The 16,675-nt window shown below is 41.4% G+C and overlaps 1 pseudogene; it reads right to left on the bottom strand.

The window, feature by feature from the left end:
• Positions 1-5,861: 5,861 nt before the first annotated feature.
• The window catches only part of LOC120724704, a 91,068-nt pseudogene continuing 80,254 nt past the window's right edge, over positions 5,862-16,675 (bottom strand).

The raw sequence follows: 16,675 nt of genomic DNA, 5'->3' as shown, positions 1-16,675 counted from the left end.
AAAAACGTCAGCTCCTTTCCTCACAACTTTTCCCCCTCATGGAGCTCTCACACAGAGACGTGTTGGAGAAAAGGAAAATAAACAGCTGGAAACTGTAAACAGGCTGAAAATCATCATGCCTGTGCTGAACCAGCAGCCTCCAGAGCAAATATAACAACGCCGGTGAGCCCCAAGACTTAAACCGCTGGCAGCTGCAGTGAGTGATCACCTTTTAATGCGAAGCTCTGCTGAGAAATTTGGATCCTGGCATTCAGGTCAGGTGTCACTTTGTCACAAAACACCCACCAAGCATGGCTTACATGTCAAGCTCAAAACATTTTATGGCAAGGGCACTCCCCAATGGCAGTCGGTCTCCTCAGCACACCACAAATATGGCTCGAGGAACGCAACAACAGCCTGATGTTTGGATGTGGCCTCTAAACTTCCCAGATTGAGGGGGGCCTATACAATATTAGGCAGGTACTTTTTATCTTATTGCTACTTTGGCGTGTATAATACATCTAGATATAAATATCCCCATCTAAAGTTGGTGAAGTTATTTAACTGTTTGACAGCTTCCGAAGAAGCTCAGATTTCTGGGTCAGAGGATGACCAAAACTTTAGGAACTAAGTTATTAAATTTGATTTAAAATGTTTTGGCATGGATCAGATCTGCACACGGCTTAAATAAATCTGAAATGATAAAATTCTGTGAAGCTCATGTATTTTATTAATACATTTCTTAAGTCTCAGGACCTCCAGACTGGGAACTGCCTTGTGCCAGTGGAAATTCAGCTTTTACAGACAGCTTTAACTCAACCCGTCTCTGGTTGAGAGCAATCGTGCGGGCCTCATAGCTTCAACAATTTAAAATAGAACAAGTCACTATACTAACTGTAATATATGCTTTCTCTAGCATCTCTCTCTCCACTCTAGGCTGAGACTGAACTGAACTGAGCACCAACCTGGAACAGTACACACACACAATAACAGATTATTACTGTAATATATTATTACCATATTATTATTATCGTTACTCCCTAATCTAACATGGAATCGGAGATTACACTGACTGACTGACATGCAGCACCTGGGGAGGGGCAGGGCAGGGCGAGGTGGGGTTATTGGAGTGAGGGAGGGATTAGGGTAAGGGTGGGCAGGATTTGGAGCACCAAGCGTCGTTGGGGCCATGATGATGTCACAGCCAGCAGCGCTGCGGAAAGCCTGATGGCGGACAGGCAGCCGGCAAGAACACAGTGTGTATGCATGTGTGAGTGTAGCGTGTTGGGTGTTCTGTAGCGAAAGGAGAAGCGGAAGGTTGTTTCCAGCAAATGAGAGTGTGAGTGTGTGTGAGACCTGCAGGAAGAGCACTGTAAAAAAGAGCAGAGTTTAAAAAGCACCTGAAGGTTGGTTGTAGAAACGGAGAGTAAACACGATTGAACAAAATCTTTGACCTGCTTGGCTTACTGTGGCTATGAGAGGTTGTGCATTGTTTGTGGTGAAGGTCTGTGTGTGTGTTTTGTGTGTGTGAGACGGCATAGACTGCATGTGTCCAGTTGTTAGCTGGTATCTGAGGAGGTCTGAGGATCGGAAGGCTTCCTGGAAAAGAATGGTCGTCCGAGGACCAAAAGCAACCAGACTGAAGTGTTTCTCTAAAGGCAGCCCTGTCTAAATAAAACATACATATGAACTTGTTTCTCATAGTGTGTGTGGTGTGTGTGTAATAAATACAGCCACCACACTGGATGACATTTCCTCTTCACAGCAGCTGAGTTCATCCCAGCATGCATTGGGTGAAAGGCAGATGAAACACCCAAGAAGGCTCACACAGCTGAACCTGTGTTACATAAGGAAGCTTCTTTTTATTTATACAGGGCTATCTGTTTCAGTCACAGGAAGTAGAAAGCCAGCATATTGTCCACAGAGTAAAGTCGGCCTCTGCTTTCAGCCGACGCCGATGCAGAACGGTGACTGTAGGACGTTTTGGATCCCTGTGAAGCACAGGGGGAGAACGAGTGCCAGGGGGATGGCAGACTAGTCACTTAACTGACAGTGGAGCTGAGGCACAGAAAGAAGCTGCATTGTAAGAGGAGGGAGCGTAAAATGCTGCTGAGAAGAGGATGCTGAATGTCTTCTACTTCTAACCACTAATGTTTTAGGTTAATGCTTCTCGGAGGCGATGGTGCTCTGCAGGCAGAAATAATCCTGCAGAATGAGTTTAACCTCATTCTGTAAAAGACAGAAGTGCCTTAAACCTGGATTTTTTTTTTTGAATGACCAGCAGGGGGCAATGCAAGAAAAGACTACTGGTTATTTTAAGTTGATGGATAAAATCCTGTCCTTTATATTCCCTATGGTTGGAGTTGGAGATTGAAAGCACATAAACAGAGACACAGACATCCTGAACTGAGATCCTGGGAATTTTGCTATGTTGATAGAAGTTTAACTTCCAGGGGAAAAATACCTTCTTTCTTTTTCTTATTTCTGTTTTTTATGTCCCAGTGACCTTTGAAATTAAAGCTAATTTAGATAGTATTTCAAAACTGTCCAAATAAATGCCTCAAGGGGCTTTCTCTTTAAAGGTGCTTTTTCCAGCTGTTTGCAGCTTTTAACTAAATCCTTCACCATCAGGGGGCAGTGTTTTCCATGTGGCTCTGTTGATATGGTTTTACCCTCTGATATTTGCTTTTATTCCTCAAGAGGCCTTTCATTCATTTACTCCTTTCATTTGCCAGACTGCCAGTCTAAGTAATAATACATAAACCTGATGTGCTATCTTGTGGTACAAAGTGGTATTACATGGTCCTACTTCACCAACGGCTGATTTCTCTCTAACACATTTAAGGAATTGCCAAAATCAGCTGATCTAGACCTTCTTCTGCTAAGTTGATGTGAATTTAAAGAAAAAAAAGTTTGATTAAAACTGTTCACTTCTATTTTGAGGTGAGATTTTCATATGAAACTCAGAATACTGTTAGTATACATTGAGTTCACTGTACATATAAAAATAAATATGAATAGAATGAAACAAAGCTAAATCCAGTTTCTACTTTGGTGTCTTGGCAGTATTTGGATCTTATGTTCAAATGCCAGTTCAAAAACAGACAACAAAAAGCATTGGCGTTAGTGCAGTTAGTACAACATTTGGAGGATACTGGTGCCAAGTCCTAAACAATAAAGATATTTGCATTTCATGATCTCAAATCCACTCAAACACTAAATTATTTACTTAATGTTTTGAATTTATGATGCTGGAGAGTTGTTAGCATAACATTTTACAGAAATTTCCCATTAGCCCTAAACATTACCTTGAAGAAATAGAGGAAGTCAAAAGATAATCAAGTTAAATTTGAGATTACTTGAATTTAACTTCAAATCTATCAACCTAACATCCAATGAACGTCGTCTTCTGCCTTCAATAATGTTAAAGACGAGGCAAACTTTGGTATAGATAGGATGACATCTACTTGTTCCTGATGATCATCAGCTGAGTGACATCAGAGTAATATTACATTTAAAATGAGCACCAAAGTCATTTAACCAGTTGTCATCCCAGCGTAAGTGAAACACGAGGAAATATTTTCATTATTAAAAGCATTCGTGAACCTAGTGTCTGAAAACCACCAGGAAGTAATCAGTACAGTACAGAGATTGGTTTGCTTGTTGTGAGGGAAAGCAGAAGTAGCTTGTGTTTTATATATACGGTGTATAGAGTACATTTGCAGTATGAAGTAGGGTTGTCTCCCACTAGAGGGCACTCTAAACACTGAGGATGCAGACAGCAGCAAGGATGTTTCTACTGTACTAGTTCTGTTAAATTTCACAACTTTTGTTTACATTCAGAGGGTTTTTTGCTTTTATATATGTCAGCATTTTGATCTTACAATAAGGCTGTTAAAGTTAACTGAAACTAAACCACAAATTAGGTCACTGAAATAAAAAAGAAAACTAACCAAAACACTTACAAAAACTATATAAAATATTAAACTATACAGCAACTGTCTTCGGTTTTAGTCAATTTGTCAACCAGGTTGAGGACACCAGGATGTCTTCATCTCTGTGTTTGTTTTTGTTGTATTGTATTATTCCATCATGATAAAAACGACCATACATTTCATAATAAGGAGAAGTAAAACTAACACCTGAAACTAAAGTGATAATAGTAAGTCCACCCTGGAGACACAAGAAACTACTGAAAAATACAAAAAATCAAACATTAACAAGTAAAATAAACTCCTCAAACCACAGCTGCATCCAATAAAATTCTGTTTTATTTTATTACTTCATATTGCTTTTGATAAAAGTGGATCTCTTTTTCTTTTTCTTTTTTGCACTGAGGTATAAATTTCACCTGCAAGGATTATTTGTAGCACAAGAGCATCCTCCTCCTTTAAGAAACATTTAAAGGTTATAGTCTTATTAAGCTGTAGTCACACTAAGAAAATGCTCTATATATTAATCTGAGCTGGTCCAAAAAAGTTGATTCTGTTCATTCTGGACGTAGCATTTTCAGTGACTTCCTCAGTCTCACCTGACTGCAGGTTTCCCCAACTTTATAAACAGTACCTTTGCATAATGACTAAAACTAGCACCAGTGAGTAACAATGGACTGTGAGGTTCAGTTTCATGATCATAAACATGCAAATTGCCATACCATTCACAGAGAGTTGGGGAATGACTGCAATCACAGCATGAAAGTGAAAAGATGAACTCTTAGGCCTCCTCCTCAATTCAGAGATGCCATCCGCTTAGCCAGAGGTTGTTTGGTTTCCCCAATGTATGAATCATGGCAATCCTTCTGGCATTTAACAGCGTGCACTATATTACTCTGTTTGTGCTGGGGGACCTGATCCTTTGGGGGGAGCAATTTTTGGCGCTGGGTGTTTTAGGGTTTGAAAGCTACCGAGACGTGGGTGTTTACAAAAACACGTCTCAGCTGTTCTATTACTCCTGAAAATAAAGATCAATAAACATTTTTGCTTAGGTAGCAGTTGTCCTTCTTTCCAGGATCACCTGGAGCTTCCTTAGGTGTCTTCCCAGCTTTACTGGATTCTTGTGGTACAATGTTCTTCCACTTCCGCTGTTCACTCGAACGAAACGTTCCTCCCATTGAAAGCACTATGTCCAGAATCAACTTTTTGGGATTTCCTTACCTGGAGCATGCATCAAGAAATCTAAGCTGCGTTATCTTCCTTTTGGACACTCTCCTGCACCCTCATTCAATCCTTAAACCTCACAGCTACCTGTTTTGCCTGCTGTTGCCTCCACCTGCTCGTCTATTTGAACTCAAAACTGCAGCGACTGAAACAAGCAGAGACCATTCAGTCTCCAAGAGCACCAAATCTGTAAAAGTGTTGTATTAAAGTGGCAACCATTTCGATTGTATCACTGCCTGACCAGCACCACGAATGTTACGTGTGTTTGTGTGTCTTTCTGTTTCACAACACATGAATACAGTAAAGTGTTGCGGGACTCATTGGTCTGTTTGTACGTATTCATAGAGATCTTAAAAGACAGAAAAAAGGCAGGGCATCTGTGTTAGTTTGGCGCCCCCTGGAGGTTTGAACTCCAGCTGATACGACACAGTAAAGCCAGAAGACATCAGTTTCAAGGTCGGACAGGAAGTTTGTGTATGACAGAAAACTGTACCTGTGTGTGTGTGTGGTGTGTGTGTGTGTGTGTATGTGTGTGTGGTAGCACGGTAGCACCAGGGGACTAAGGTCAGCCAGTGGTCTACAAGGGATCTCAGGAAGCAGTCCTTTACAGAGTGTGTATGTGAGTGTTTGTGTGTCTATGTCCGGTCATCTGTTTCATTTTGCGTCAGCCAACCTTCATGTACTGACTGTACACTGTGTATGGTTATCAGTGTCTGTTTCTGTTTATATGTGTGTGTCTGTACGTGGGAGGGAGTTGGTGTGTGTGACTAGTTGCAGGCAAAGTACTCCTTCAGAGGAGCAAAAAGGTGCCTGATGACAGGGACGCTCCACGAACGCCCCAGAAGCCTTTGTCTGGCCAGACGACTCATGTTGGACACGTCGGTGTAGTGGACGGGGAAACCAAACACCCTGAAACAGACCACACAGATCATTACTTCAGACTTTAAATAGAAAAAGGTCTGTGAAGCAAAGCCAAGAAATATTTCAAATCACTTAGGATCCTAAACTTAAAAGAAGATTTTTTTTTCATTTGAATTTGAATTTGTTATATTTGTTAGTTTTTGTCTTTCAAAGATTCAAAATGTTTATTGTCATGAGGACAAAGAAAAGCATTTCTCTGTGCAATGCAATGCTGTCCACACACAGATGCTGGTTAATATGTGCAAATAAAATTGGAACAGATAAAATGCAAATAGTATAAATAAATAAATGGAGACAAAAACTGAAGTGTTAAATAGATTGGTGTGCAAAAGAGCTTTGAGCTTAATGCTGGTTTAATATGTAAGATGATCTGATGTGCAAAATTATTACTGTTAAAATAGTTCAGCTGTTCAAGAGTCTGACAGCAGTGGGGAAGAAGGAGTTGTTGAGTCGGGATGTTCTGGATTTCACACTTCTAAACCTTCGTCCCGACGGCAGAAGTGTGAACAGTCCATGTTGGGGGTGTGTGGGGTCTTTGAGGATGGAATAAGCTCTCCTCTGGACTCTGTGATGGTAGATGCTCTGCAGAGAGGGCAGCAGAGTCCTGATGATCTTCTCAGCAGCTGTTATTACTCTCTGCAGGCGTTTGCTGCAGTGATGCAGCTGGTCAGCGTGCTCTCCACAATGCAGCTGTAGAACTTGCTGAGGATCTTGGCCGACATACCAAATTTCCTCAGCCTCCTCAGGAAATACAGCTGCTGCTGAGCCTTCTTGACCACCTGTGTGGTGTTCAGTGTCCAGGTGAGGTCCTCAGAGATGTAGACGCCCAGGTATCTAAAGCTGCTCACCCTCTCCACTTCAAGGCCCCGGATAAACTGCGGCTGGTGATGGCTCCTCTTCTTCCTCGTGTCTACTATCATCTATTTTGTCTTGTCAGTGTTGAGGGTGAGGTTGTTGTCCTCACACCATGACACCAGACCGGCCAACTCTCTCCTGTAAGCCGCTTCATCCCCTCCAGTGATGCGACCGATCACTGCAGTGTCATCGGACTGGGCCCTACCAGTCAAAACGTCCAGTAGCTAGTCATATAGGGTGGGGTGCAGGCCGAGTGTTGCCAGCTTGTGAGTGAGTTTGTGTGGGATTGAAGGAGGAGCTGTAATCAACAAAAAGTACCCTGATGTATGAGTATTTGTTTCCCAGATGGGAGAGGAAATAGTGAATGGCAGCAGCGATGGCGTCTGATGTGGACCTATTGGGCCAGTAGGCATACTGCAGGGGATCCAGAGTGTCTGTGATGTTGCTCTGAATGTAGGCCAGCACCACTCACTTGAAGCACTTTGTGATGATTGGATTGCAACTGGTCTATAGTCATTTTGGCAGGTGGTTTGGCTTTTCTTGGGAAGAGGGATGATGGTTGTGGTCTTGACTAAGGTCAGCCAGTGGTCTAAAAGGGATCTCAGGAAGTAGTCCTTTACAGTGTGTGTATGTGAAGTGTTTATGTGTCTTAAATGTTTGCTTTTCATTTGCTTTGATTCTTTTTTGTTTTAATGTTTTACTTCCTGCTTTTGTTTCTTTCCCTCCATTGAAACGCGGTCAAATTATTCATTTACCTTGAATTTGACTGCTTCCACCTGTGTCTCATTTAGTAATCACCCCTCTTTTTATATGAACCCCACTTCTCATTTTACAATTTACATATATTGAAATTCTCAAATATTAGTCCCTCATTACCAAATAGTAAAGCAGAGACACAATTTCATTTCATGAAATGGGAAATCTTGTTAGTTAAACATGTGGCACAACTACATCATAAGTTTTTAGCCCAATTAATCTCATATTGAGCTTTGTATTGTAAGACAAAGATGTTACAATAAGAGAAAGAAAACCCCACTAATCAAATGACTTCCTATAAGCAAGCACTTGGCAACAGTGGGAAGGAAAAACTCCCTTTTAACAGGAAGAAACCTACGGCAGAACTAAGCTCAGGGAGGGCCGGCCATTTGATGCGACCGTTTGAGGGTGAGGCGAGACACGTACATGATCTCAGGTCTAACATGCTTGAATTACAATCTCAACCCTACTATGTCACCATGTGACCATTTGACAGGATATAGCTTCTTTTAATAATTCAAACAAGTTCACTTTCATGCAAGAACATGCTTAAAACAATTAACCTCTTAACATCCACCTGTACAGGTATGTATATATGGATTTTTAGTTTTTTTAGGTAAGCCTAAATGTAAATACAGAAGACCCATATGGTCAAAATGAAATCTAACCGTTACCCTTAGAGGTCTGCAGTCACCTGCTGGATGTTAAGAGGTAATAAAAAAACCACACACACACACACACACAAACACGCGGCTCCTGTACCTTTCCATCTCGGTGCACCACAGTATGTCCTCCTTGTTGTCCATGTAGACGGGGAAATGCTCGTCTTTCCCCTGCTTCACAGAGTTGGAGCGTGTCGTTATCGTACGCAACTTCTCAAACTGGAATTAGCATCCAGAACCAAACACGCACAGACAGACACAAACAAACAAACCAACACACGCATCCCTTTTAATCCTACAGCCTACTCTCATTTTCAACAGCAGCTTTCTGTGATTCAGACACACAAATACACACTCTCTCACACAAACACACACACATACACACAAGTGGATACCTTGGCTGTGCGGCCATGCTCCAGGCACTCCTGTAGGTCCAGCTTGTCGTTTGCCATCGGTGTCAGTGGCCTGCAGTATTTAGAAAAGCACAACCTAAAGAAGAGTTGCATTTTCAATTCAGTAAGGAAAACTTGTAATCACCCTGCAGCTGGCTTTCCCAGGTGTCCGGCTGCTGTCTGTTCTTTAATTGCTTTCGTTTTCTTATGCTTTCAAACTCAATACTGACATCATTGCTCTAATCCAATCATGTTCTTGTACACCTTCTCCAAGTCAATCACCCTTCACACTGCACTTCTGCCTTTTTGCCTCTCAGATGCACATTAGTGCAACCCACCTCCTCCCCATCTCCGCCTCATCCTGGTGACTCAGAGCTCCGTGCAAGCCTCCATCTTCACCACCACCACCAGTGTCTAGACTCTGGGGGGTCCTGTCCTCTAATTCCTGCTACTACTGAGATTTTGTTCTGCTACGATGGGTCATCGGAGACTAATGCCAGACAACTGTATTGAATTCTGTATCTCAATAAATCATGTTCAGTTCTTCCAAATGATCTCTCCTTACTGAAATAAAGTGAACAAACCTGTGGTGTCTGTGTGTTTGTATCACCTGGACATGCCGGGCAGGTTTCCCCAGAAATAGCGAGCGCGGTGGGCAGCAGAAACCTCCTTGGCGTCGATCATCACTGGGTTACACTGAAGAGGAATATGAATGTTATGTCATACTGCACCACGGCCCTGAAGACTTACTTTTGTCCTAACTAATGGATGGATGGATAAATGGATCCTAGCAACCTTCTGTACCACAACTGAGAATGTCCTGTGGGGATGTAGTTGTAGTAGCTTTTTTTTTAAATTTCACTTACAGAATAACTGCTGTGGGTTTGTGTGCCGTACCTCTAGAAAGCGGGAGATGTCCCGTTTGTCGCTGACTCCCATAGCGACCACGTTCTCAAACAGCCAGAAGAACGGCCTCTCGTCGCCGGGTTTTGGCCGCGCCTCATGCAGCAGACGGTAAAACTCAAAAAACAACCGTCCGGTCCCCTCTGAAGGAAGACAGGGAAAGTTCAGCCTCCTTATTTCATTTAGCACAACGAGCAAAAAGTAAATGATTATACGAGCGCTTCCTACCATAAAGTCCTTTCCTTGCAGGGTTGACTATGGAAAGGTCGTTGCAGGGGCTTCCTCCTATCACCAGGTCAAATGGTCCCCATTTATCGATCTGCCGGTGGAAACACAGCGCGTTAAAGTTTACTGCCTTTAACATAATGTGAGGAAATTTTTCTGGTTACGTTGTGGTTTTGAGGAGCAATAATGATTTCTCTTACATGTTTGCGAGTTACGGTGCGTACGTCTCCCACGTACATGATGCGTCCCTCGTGTCGAACCATGCCGACAGTGATGGAGTCTTCACACACTTCTGATGCAACATACTTTTCGACCTGGATGCCCAAATCTTTCAGCACCAGAAGACCTGACAGACACACAAACATCATGCTAAAAACTCTTTAAGGGTTTAGGTTTTAAGATGGCGCGGCCACGTCCAGACGCCTTCCTGACTGCTCCGCGCAGACTATGCACCTTTTTAGTTGTTTACTTATTTATTGCTTTGTTACCTAATGCATAACTACTGCCTTACAACTGAGGACTTTCAACTCAGGACTTTCAATAAAGGCGCTGTGGAGAGCATCCTCACACAGAACATTGCATCCTGGTATGGGAAGAGCTTTGTTAAGGACCAAAAAGGTCTTCAGAGAGTGATCCGTACAGCAGAACGCTGCTGCAGGGCTGCTCTCGCCTCCCTACAGGACATTTACAACAGGAGATGCTGGTCCAGAGCAGCTCAGATATTGAAGGACCCGTCCCATCCCAGCAACAAACTGTTCCGACTTCTGCAATCAGGCAGAAGGCTCCGCGCCATCCGAGCAAAAACAGAGAGGCTCAAGAGAAGCGAGTGACACAGGAGTCATTGTTACCACATTCGCATATCATTCCTGATCCTTCTGGCTTCACTACGGCACAAGACACTTTAACACCCCACTCACACAATGTACGTTCTCAGATTTATTTATTTTATTTATTTATATAATGTATATAACTCACTCACTTACTGCATGCACATAATGTCCTCTTTGTATATATTCACTCACTGTATATAATGTTCTCTCTCTCTCTTTGCACAGTCGAGGAGCGTATCAGGTCACATTTCACTGCGTCTTGTACTTGTATAACTATGCATGTGAAAAATAAACAATCTTGAATCTTATTATAAATTTTTATCTTTTAAAGCTGGGATTTAACTTCAGAGTGACTACCGGCAGAATAGTACTCGCCAATGTTTTTTTTGTTTTTTTTTATTGTCATTGGACTATTTTAAGGGATTTGTCTTTAATGGGACAACATTAGGCAGCAGAGTGGCCTGCTTTCTGCTGAATTAAAATAGATATAAATCCTTCCAAAATACCCAAAGCTTCTAACAGAATGTGGTGAAACAACATTTATAACATACAGCATTTATAACAAATACTTAAACCCGCACAGTCAGAACACCAGGCTGAGCCAATACCAGCTGTTCATGTTTGTCGTGTTCATTTTTAACTGCTTTGACAACTTTGGGATGGATGAAGTAAATCTTACTTTGTCTTCACATTTCTGTTTTATACTTCCACTTAACCACTTTTCTCATTTACCATTAAATTCACTTGCTTTATTTTTGTCTTATGTGTATCTGTATTATTTTTTATTTCATTTTCAATGGCAAGCTCTTCAATGAAGAAGAGATTTTAATCTGAGAATATCGTGAGCTGCACCAAACTTTTTTTCTGCGACTTAAACTGCATGGAATAAGGATGTGACAGGATATCTTTATATTTCTTTTTGTTTCTTATTTAAAGCAACACACCCTGATTATGATGGCACTAGTCGTAAGGATAAAGGATCATATTAACCTGTTAATCAATAATTTATTGATGATGAGAATAGTGGTTAATTGCCGCTCAGCACTTACACACCTGTGGCAATGCCATCGAATAAAGAGAGGACTCTGATTGGTTGCCTCTTCTCTGCTGCAACTGGAGGATACAACTTGGCCGGCTCCTGAGAGAGGGTTAAGAGGAAGAGGAGATCAAATGAGATATCAAACTCTACAGTACGCAAAGGCAGAGAGCTTCTCCTGATAATGATCTGCTCTTTACTAAAGAAAAAAGTCAAGAAGAAGAAGAAGGAGAGAATATCAATAATTAAAGGTGATCATGATCTGTTTTGATGTGCATTAACCTTCGTGGATAATTGAGAGCTGACGAGCCCTGGAGCGTAACCCACACTGATCTCCAGATAATTATGTTTCCAGCTAACTGTAATGATTCACACTTCAAAGTTCTATAAAGGTTATGACAGGAGATAAGATGTAAAGTGGCAGATACATTAAATTTAGCACAATCCATTGACTTACAGCATGCAATGTGAGCTTAAATAAGATGCCTGATATTCACAGGCTGCTGTAAGAAGAAATACAGTACCGAAGAGCAGGATGTTTATTAATACAATATAAAAGCAGCTTAATGAGCCGTCTGAATTTGATGTTACCACTTACACAGTGACACTTCGGTGTCATAGCCCCCCCATGCTTCATAACAGCTATTCTCAAACTGCATTTTTAAAAATGGGCTATGGTAGGGACTGAAAGAATGAAACTTCAGCTACAAACATTTGAAAACGAGTATTATTCTCCAGACTCTGTATTTATGCAGCCTTAATTAGTTTTTCATTAGTATTGTGGTTATGATGGCTAGCGTTGATCCATAAATTGCTGTTGAACTGCAGGTTAATGAATCCTGACAGGAATTCTGAGGCACCCCCTCTACCCCTTAGCCTGGAGGAGGCTTTAATGTGCTTTACCTGGTAATGATCTGGACGGATGCTAATGAGGTGAGACACCTGTAAATGTTTAAACATCTGTTAACTGGCGGGAATCACAGACGCCCTCTTCGTGTTGTTGTTTGGATATGGGAACAGATTTATTGCTCGTCTATAAATGTGGGCTCGAACTCGCAGCCTCTCTCTTCCACCGGGTCATTCGGTTCGCTGGAACTTTGGTTGCTTTATTTATTGTTTTACTTGCTCGTGGCTTATAACTGATGAACTCGCTGCATTAGTTATGTGTGGTAATTCTTTCCTACCTGTTGATCCTCGGTCGTGACGTGGCTAATTATTAAACTTGCAAATTGTAATCACAGCACATAAGAAGGTATATCTACTGTCATATTATCTACAGTCATATGCAGAATTCTCTGGTGAATTTGCTGATTTCTGAAGTGAAAGTAAGAAAATATGTCTGCTTTTGTTTTCTCACACTGGCATGTGTAAATATCTGGGAATCCCCTTACTTCTGAAACAATCAGGACTTCATTAACGTGTTAGATGTTATGATGGAGGTCTTTAATCTTCATTAAGACTTTCACAGTTGATAAATTCTCTGGTCCTTCAGCCTTCATGGTAACGCAGAACAAAAGCAAAATATCAAAGTGCTTCCTGCCTGGTGTTTCCACCCTTTGACAGATGGCAGTTAAAGGGAACTTTGACACTCGAGATCTGGAAGAAACTATAGGCATCACATATGAATGGCGTATCATGTGATATGATATGACATCATATGAAGGGCAGCATCTGGACAGGATAGAGCTGATTTGGAGGAAAATTTTTGGACTTGAAGCTGTGTAGCACCAAGTGTCAGGAATTCTCGAAACAGATGTCTGGCAGCCGGTCAGCAAAGTGAAACAGAAATAAATCTGGCTTCTACAACAGGTCTGTGATCCAAAGCAGATTTGAGAATCTGCAGCGAGCTACAAGAAGCACGAGCATCTCCTAACTGTTCCACACTTTTATTTTAAAAAAAGAGGCAATCATGCTTTTGAGGTTGTAGCTACCAAATGTTAGAACAGCCTTCCTCGGCCTATCAGGTCAGCCAAATCACTGGTTTGTTTTAAACAATCACTAAAAGCTAAGTTCTCTAGGTTAGCTTTTGCTTAATCTTTCACCCATTATTTTTGGCCTTTTGTTCTTCTGATATGTCTGTATAGGAGTGTGTATGCAGGAGTGAAAGACCCATGTGTTTGACTGTCTGTATGCATGTATGATATCTATATGGATCTCTCTTCATTCATCAAATATGGTGCCACTTTTTTCTAGAAGGACTCTCCTACATTATGAAAACAGTGTTAAAAACAGATCTGGACAAACTTTTTTGCTCTTTAACAATCCACACAAATCAATTACAAGATGTGATAATAAAAGATTACTAATTTATCACCTCTGACACTCTTAACAACCAACAAGGCAATTCAAGCCCACCGAGTAAGGGAAATTGTTTTGTAGGAAGAGAGCATTCAAACTTACAAATTCCTGCTCGTGGTTGTTGGCAAAGAAATGCTGTAGTCTGCAGGGCCAGTCATCCCGCCGTCGCAGTAGGCCGTAGGCGTTGCGGGGTCCACACATGTAGCAGTTCCAGGGGTCTTCTTTGATGGCTGCCGCTGCCGAGCCAGCCCCGACCAGGAGATCCACGCACTCCACACAGAAACACCTAAATGCACACACAGCAATTCATCATGTCTCATGTCTATTTACCCACTCGCTAATATGTCTTTGTCAAGTAACAAATAAAGTTCAGCCTTTGAACAGTGCAAGTCTCAGAGAAATTCCAAAAATAAAAAAGACTCGTAGGCTTCGTCTTGAACTCTACTGACAGTACAATTAGAAGAAGACTGAAAAAGTATGACCTGTTTGTAAGGGTTGCTGGGAAAAAGCCTCTTTTCTCTAAAAAGAACATGGCAGCATGGCTTAGGTTTACAAATTAAATCTGAAGAAACAACAGACTTCTGGAACAAAGTCCTTTGGACATTCAAGACCAAAGTGGAGATAACTGGCCATAATGCACAACACTCAATTTAGCATATCAGCATAAACACCCCAAACCTGCTGCAATTACAGCTGCCAGTCTTTTAGGGTATGTCTCTACCAGCTTTGCACATCTAGAGACTGAAATCCTTGCCCATTCTTGCAGCTCTACAACAGAATGGCTGAAACTTCAGTGAACGTGAATAACATTGTAAGGAACAGTGAACCAAAATTCCTTTACTAGGATATGAGGATCTCATTAAGTCATACAGAGGTGTACCTGGCTTTTTACAGGACTGCAGAGAGTTCTTTGAAAAAAACACTTTGGACTGAAGCTCATTATTTTCATGTCTGATCTCTGCTCTGTTTGCAGTGAAAGGAATAGAGCCGAGATGCCAAAATCAACTGTGTACTCTCTTTTGAAATAAACAAATCCACATGAGCTTTGTGCCAATAAAGAAAGTGATTTATCACGTTTGGACATTTAGGTGTAAACTGTTTCTGTACATGTGAAATTGAAAACCTTAGCAGGACCTGAATGTGCTGAAAGAAGCTGCTGTTTGCAAACCCCTGATACTGACCTACAGCAGTTGTTGTTGCCACACATGAGCACTTCCCTGCCTCCACAGCAGATGGTGCAGTAGGACTGGTAGCCATCATCGTCATACTGGTAGGCGCACTCCAGGAACGAGTTCTGCCGAGGAGCAAAACACAATTTTTTTTTGTTTCTCCTTCTGTTCATTGAGTTTATTTTTACATGCCTGTGAACTACAACAGATTACCAATATGTAACCGATGTTCCAACAATATTGTCACTGCTTCCAAAACACCTAGCTGCTTGGATTTTTCCCCTGGGGAAATGCAGCTTCCACACATACTGGGTGAGATATTTGTTGCTGGAAGAAATTTATCATGGAAAAACATTTTCTGGTTCCAGCTTCCCAAATGTGAGAATTTGAGACTCTTTGTATTATTTAGTATTGTTCTTAATATCTTTGTGGTCTGGATTGTTTTTTCATTCACTTTTGCATGTTGACAGGCAAAAATACTCAGTTAATAATAATAATAAGAGTGATTAGTTGCAGCCTTGGAGAACTGTACACACAGGAACCTTCATGTTGAACATGCAGAATCTGAGCATAACAGCTGAGATTTGGGGTATTCTGGGGCTGTCTGGGGTCTGTTTATGCTCATATCGTGTGAGTTCTTTTGACCAATCACATGCTACCTGATTACCTGAACTCAGTAGTAAGTTCAGTTTAAAATCACCTGGAAGTGCCAAATATTCATTGTTTGTTTTATAAGTGTTATATAGAGTTAAAGCATTATGTTTTATATATGAGACCTTTAAAGCTGTAGCTTAACACCACTGAATAAAGCTCTGCAGTAAAAGCTACAGCAGTGCAATTGTACGTAGCATTATTGGGAAAACTTGTGATGCTGAAAAATGTATGAATATAGTCAAACTAATTTCACAAACTAACTCCTTCATCCACCTATGGGACAGTCAGATTTGACCACACTGAGAAACCTTTCATGTTTAACCTTTCATGACCAACCTGTGCTTTGGCCTCCTCTCACAGTCCAGAGACATGCTTGTTAGGTTAATTGGTGATTCTAAATTGGCTGTACATGTGGGTGCGAACGGTTGTCTGTCTGTCTGAGTGCACGCCGCCTGTACAGTTTGGATAGACTACAGCCCCTCTGTGACCTTAGGCTGGATAAGCAATTAAGAAAATAATATATAATAAATAATAAATAATAAAAAGAGGGATTCTCACCTTGCAGCCCTGGCACATTGCTCCTACAAACAGAGGATGCTCCAGGGAGACATTGAGGCTTCCACAGGAGATGCAGATATCTGAACAAAAACAGAGAGAAAATACAGACAAACTAAATCTACAGCATTTGTTAGTTTGTTTAAGTGTCTGTTTATATGTACTTTGACATTTTGTAGACAGTAAACACATCAGCTATTTGTCTAAAATGTAGGGACAGTTAAAAGGCCTGAATCAGATAACGAGACAGACTGCTGGAATAAGGTCTCAGCACATCTGCTATG

The sequence above is a fragment of the Simochromis diagramma genome, unplaced genomic scaffold (genome assembly GCF_900408965.1).
Source record: "Simochromis diagramma unplaced genomic scaffold, fSimDia1.1 OVJJ01000802.1, whole genome shotgun sequence".
Lineage (NCBI taxonomy): Eukaryota > Metazoa > Chordata > Actinopteri > Cichliformes > Cichlidae > Simochromis > Simochromis diagramma.
This window is presented reverse-complemented; position numbering and strand designations above follow the sequence as displayed.